Raw genomic sequence first — 6,000 nt, 5'->3', positions numbered from 1 at the left:
GAACGCCAGTTTTTGTGCCAGTTTGGGCGTTCAACTCTGGTTTTGGATCCTTTTCTGGCGCTGGACGCCAGATTTGGGCAGAAGGCTGGCGTTGAACGCCAGTTTACGTCGTCAATTCTTGGCCAAAGTATGGACTATTATATATTGCTGGAAAGCCCTGGATGTCTACTTTCCAACGCAATTGGAAGCGCGCCATTTCGAGTTCTGTAGCTCCAGAAAATCTACTTTGAGTGCAGGGAGGTCAGAATCCAACAGCATCAGCAGTCCTTCTTCAACCTCTGAATCTGATTTCTGCTCAAGTCCCTCAATTTCAGCCAGAAAATACCTGAAATCACAGAAAAACACACAAACTCATAGTAAAGTCCAGAAATGTGAATTTAACATAAAAACTAAGGAAAACATCCCTAAAAGTAACTAGATCCTACTAAAAACATACTAAAAACAATGTCAAAAAGCGTATAAATTATCCGCTCATCACAACACCAAACTTAAATTGTTGCTTGTCCCCAAGCAACTGAAAATCAAATAGGATAAAAAGAAGAGAATATACTATAAATTCCAAACTATCAATGAAACATAGTTTCAATCATATGAGCGGGACTTATAGCTTTTTTGCCTCTTGAATAGTTTTGGCATCTCACTTTATCCATTGAGGTTTAGAATGATTGGCATCTATAGGAACTCAGAGTTCGAATAGTGTTATTGACCCTCCTAGTTCAGTATGATGATTCTTGAACACAGCTTCTTTATGAGTCCTGGCCGTGGCCCTAAGCACTTTGTTTTCCAGTATTACCACCGGATACATAAATGCCACAGACACATAATTGGGTGAACCCTTTCAGATTGTGACTCAGCTTTGCTAAAGTCCCCAATTAGAGGTGTCCAGGGTTCTTAAGCACACTCTTTTTTTTTTTTTTTTGCTTTGGACCTTGACTTTAACCGCTCAGTCTCAAGTTTTCACTTGACACCTACACGCCACAAGCACATGGTTAGGGACAACTTGGTTTAGCCGCTTAGACCAGGATTTTATTCCTTTAGGCCCTCCTATCCACTGATGCTCAAAGCCTTGGGATCCTTTTTATTTGCCCTTGCCTTTTGGTTTTAAGGGTTATTGGCTTTTTGCTCTTGCCTCTTGGTTTTAAGAGCTTTTGGCTTTTTCTGCTTGCTTTTTCTTTTTCTTTCTATTTTTTTTTTCGCCTATTTTTTTTTCTATTTTTTTTCTGCAAGCTTTGTTCTTTGCTGCTTTTTCTTGCTTCAAGAATCATTTTTATGATTTTTCAGATTATCAAATAACATGTCTCCTAGTCATCATTCTTTCAAGAGCCAACATATTTAACATTCTTAAACAACAACTTCAAAAGACATATGCACTGTTCAAGCATACATTCAGAAAACAAGAAGCATTGTCACCACATCAATATAATTAAACTAAGTTCAAGGATAAATTCGAAACTCATGTACTTCTTGTTCTTTTGAATTAAAACATTTTTTATTTAAGAGAGGTGATGGATTCATAGGACATTTATAACTTTAGGACATAGTTACTAACTACTAATGATCATGTAATGAAGACACAAACATAGATAAGCATATAACATAGAAAATAAAAAACAGAGAAAGTAAGAACAAGGAATGAGTCCACCTTAGTGATGTCCTTGAGCTCTTCTATGTCTCTTCCTTGTCTTTGCTGCTCCTCCTTCATTGCTTTTAGATTTTCTCTGATTTCATGAAGGATGATGGAGTGCTCTTGATGTTCCACCCTTAGTTGCTTCCAATAATTGTGTGGAAGAAAATGTATCCCCTGAGGTATCTCAGGGATCTCTTGATTTGCAGTCAAATGTTCTACCACTGAGCTATAGACCCTTGATGGAAGCTTTTGTCTTCCCTTTCCTCTTTCTAGAGGTTTCTCTGGCCTTAGGTGCCATCAATGGTTATGGAAAAAAAAAACAAAAAAGCTATGCTTTTACCACACCAAACTTAGAATGTTGCTCGCCCTCGAGCAAAAGAAGAAGGAATAAAAGAAGAAGAGGATATGGAGGAGATGGATGGCTGTGTGTATTCGGCCATATGGGTGGGATTGGGTGGGGAAGAGATGTTGAATTTTTGAAGGTAAGTGGGTGTATGGGTGTGAGTGGTAAATGGAAGACAGAAGGGATGAGTGTTTATTGGGAATAGAGGATGATTGAGAAGAGAGAAGAGAGTGAGTGAAGGTAGGTGGGGATCCTGTGGGGTCCACAGATCTTGGGGTGTCAAGGCATTTACATCCCTGCACCAATTTAGGCATGCAAAATGCCTTTGCACACAACACTGGGCGTTCAGCGCCAGGTTGGTGCCCATTTTGGGCGTTCAACGCCCATTTGCTGCCATTTCTGGCGTTGAACGCCAGAACCATGCTTGTTCTGGGCGTTCAGCGCCAGGATGTTGCCATTTTGGGCGTTCAGCGCCAGAACCATGCTATGTTCTGGCGTTTGAACGCCAGGCAGATGCTCCTCCAGGGTGTGATTTTTCTTCTGCTATTTTTGATTCCGTTTTTTATTTTTATTTTTATTTTGTGACTCCACTTGATCATGAACCTAAGAAAACATGAAAAATAATAATAATAAGAATTAGATAAACATTGGGTTGCCTCCCAACAAGCGCTTCTTTAATGTCAATAGCTTGACAGTGGGCTCTCATGGAGCCTCACAGATGTGCAGAGCTTTGTTGAGACTCTCCAACACCAAACTTAGAGTTTGGATATGGGAGTTCAACACCAAACTTAGAGTTTGGTTGTGGCCTTCCAACACCAAACTTAGAGTTTGACTGTGGGGGCTCTGGTTGACTCTGCTTTGAGAGAAGCTTTTTCTGCTTCCTCTCCATGGTTGCAGAGGGAGATCCTTGAGTTTTAAACACAAGGGAGTTCTCATTCCATTGAAGGAATATTTCACCTCTGTCAGCATCAATCACAGCTCTTGCTGTGGCTAGGAAAGGTCTTCCTAGGATGATGGATTCATCCTCTTCCTTTCCAGTATCCAGGACTATGAAATCAGCAGGGATGTAAAGGCCTTCAACCTTTACTAACACGTTCTCTACTTGTCCATAGGCCTGTTTTCTTGAGCTGTCTGCCATCTCTAATGAGATTTTAGCAGCTTGCACCCCATAGATTCCCAGTTTCTCTATTACAGAGAGGGGCATGAGGTTTATTCCTGAACCAAGGTCACACAGAGCCTTAAAGATCATGGTGCCTATGGTACAGGGTATTATGAACTTTCCAGGATCCTGTCTCTTCTGAGGCAATGTCAGTTAATCCAGATCACTTAGTTCATTGATGAACAAGGGAGGTTCAACTTCCCAAGCATCAATGCCAAATAATTTGGCATTCAGCTTCATGATTGCACCAAGAAACTTGGCAGTTTGCTCTTCAGTGACATCCTCATTCTCTTCAGAAGAGGAATACTCATCAGAGCTCGTGAAGGGTATAAGGAGGTTCAATGGAATCTCTATGGTCTCTAGATGAGCCTCAGAGTCCTTTGGTTCCTCAGAGGGAAGCTCCTTATTGGTCACTGGACGTCCCAGGAGGTCTTCCTCCTTGGGATTCACGTCCTCTCCTCTCCTCACAGGTTCGGCCATGGCACTTATGTCAATGGCCTTGCACTCTCCTTTTGGGTTCTCTTCTGTATTACTTGGGAGAGTACTAGGAGGGATTTCAGTGATCCTTTTACTCAGCTGGCCCACTTGTGCTTCCAAACTTCTAATGGAAGACCTTGTTTCATTCATGAAACTTACAGTGGCCTTAGATAGATCAGAGACTAGATTTGCTAAATTAGAAGCATTTTGTTCAGAGTTCTCTGTCTGTTGCTGAGTTGATGATGGAAAAGGCTTGCTGTTGCTAAACCTGTTTCTTCCACCATTATTAAAGCCTTGTTGGGGCTTTTGATCCTTCCATGAGAAATTTGGATGATTTCTCCATGTTGACTTATAAGTGTTTCCATAAGGTTCACCTAAGTAATTTACCTCTGCTATTGCAGGGTTCTCAGGATCATAAGCTTCTTCTTCAGAAGATGCCTCTTGAGTACTGTTGGATGCAGCTTGCATTCCATGCAGACTCTGAGAAATCATATTGACTTGCTGAGTCAATATTTTATTCTGAGCCAATATGGCATTCAGAGTATAAACCTCAAGAACTCCCTTCTTCATAGGCGTCACATTACTCACAGGATTCCTTTCAGAAGTGTACATGAACTGGTTATTAGCAACCATGTCAATGAGTTCTTGAGCTTCTGCAGGCGTTTTCTTTAGGTGAATGGATCCACCTGCAGAAGTGTCCAGTGACATCTTTGATAGCTCAGATAAACCATCATAGAATATATCTAGGATGGTCCATTCTGAAAGCATGTCAGAAGGACACTTTTTGGTCAACTGTTTGTATCTTTCCCAAGCTTCATAGAGGGATTCACCTTCTTTCTGTCTGAAGGTTTGAACATCAGCTCTAAGCTTGCTCAGCTTTTGAGGAGGAAAGTACTTGGCTAAGAAAGCCGTGACCAGCTTATCCCAAGAGTTCAGGCTGTCTTTGGGTTGAGAATCCAACCATAATCTAGCTCTGTCTCTTACAGCAAAAGGGAAAAGCATGAGCCTGTAGACTTTAGGATCTACTCCATTAGTCTTAACAGTATCACATATCTGCAAGAATTCAGTTAAGAACTGAAAAGGATCTTCAGATGGAAGTCCATGAAACTTGCAGTTCTGCTGCATCAGAGAAACTAACTGAGGTTTCAGCTCAAAGTTGTTTGCTCCAATGGCAGGAATGGAGATGCTTCTTCCATGTAAATTGGAATTAGGTGCAGTGAAGTCACCAAGCATCCTCCTTTCATTATTATTATTTTCGGCTGCCATCTCCTCTGCCTGTTCGAAAATTTCTGAAAGGTTATCTCTGGATTGTTGTATTTTAGCTTCTCTTAATTTTTTTTCTTCAGAGTCCTTTCATGTTCTGGATCTGCTTCCACAAGAATGTTCTTATCCTTGCTCCTGCTCATATGACAAAGAAGAAGGCACAGAAAAATAATAATAATAATAATAATAATAGAGATCCTTTATATCACAGTATAGGGATCCCTGTGTGAGTAGAAGAAGAGGGGGAGACAAAGAATGTAATATAATGGAAGAAACACAACTGTGAGGAGGCTAGATATGTGAGATGAGATGTTAGGATATGAATGAATAAATAGAATGAGATGGGAGAGGGAGAATTTTTGAAAATATTTTTTTGAAAAAGAGTTAGTGATTTTCGAAAATGGTTTTTGAAAAATGTTAGTAATTTTTGAAAAAAAAATTTTTTAAATCAAAAATAAAAAATAAGAATAATTAGTTAATTAAAAAGAAATTTTTGAAAAAGAGGGAAGATATTTTCGAAAATTAGAGAGAGAGAGTTAGTTAGGTAGTTTTGAAAAAATTAAGAAACAAACAAAAAGTTAGTTAGTTTGTTGAAACAAATTTTGAAAAGATAAGAAGTTAGGAGGTTAGAAAATATATTTTGAAATCAAATTTTTGAAAAAGATAAGATAAGAAGATATTTTAGAAATTAGTTTTGAAAAAGATTTGATTTTTAAAATCTCAATTAATGACTTGATTCATAAGAAATCACAAGATATGATTCTAGAACTTAAAGTTTGAATCTTTCTTAACAAGCAAGTAACAAACTTGAAATTTTTGAATCAAAACATTAATTGTTTATGTTATTTTCGAAAATTTGGTCTAAAAATAAGAAAAAGATTTTTGAGAAATATTTTTGGAATTTTCGAAAATAACTAAGAATTTTGAAAAAGATTTGATTTTTGAAAAAGATAAGATTTTCAAATTGAAAATTTGATTTGACTCATAAGAAACAACTTGATTTTAAAAATTTTAAAAAAAGTCAACTCAAATTTTCGAATTTGATGAGAGAAAAAGGAAAAGATATTTTTTTGATTTTTTGAAATTTTTATGAAAAACATGAAAAATATGCAATGCATGAAATTTTTAGAT

The 6,000-nt window shown here is 38.1% G+C and overlaps 1 non-coding gene across 1 annotated transcript; it reads left to right on the top strand.

Moving 5' to 3' along the window:
- The first annotated feature begins 4,368 nt into the window (after positions 1–4,368).
- On the top strand, positions 4,369–4,476 carry LOC148566750 (small nucleolar RNA R71). The gene has a single exon (XR_015881769.1). It is a non-coding gene; the product is annotated as a small nucleolar RNA R71 (small nucleolar RNA).
- Positions 4,477–6,000: the final 1,524 nt, after the last annotated feature.

This window comes from Arachis ipaensis, chromosome B4, assembly GCF_059453495.1.
Source record: "Arachis ipaensis isolate K30076 ecotype BB chromosome B4, ASM5945349v1, whole genome shotgun sequence".
In the NCBI taxonomy this organism is placed as follows: Eukaryota; Viridiplantae; Streptophyta; class Magnoliopsida; order Fabales; family Fabaceae; genus Arachis; species Arachis ipaensis.
This window is presented reverse-complemented; position numbering and strand designations above follow the sequence as displayed.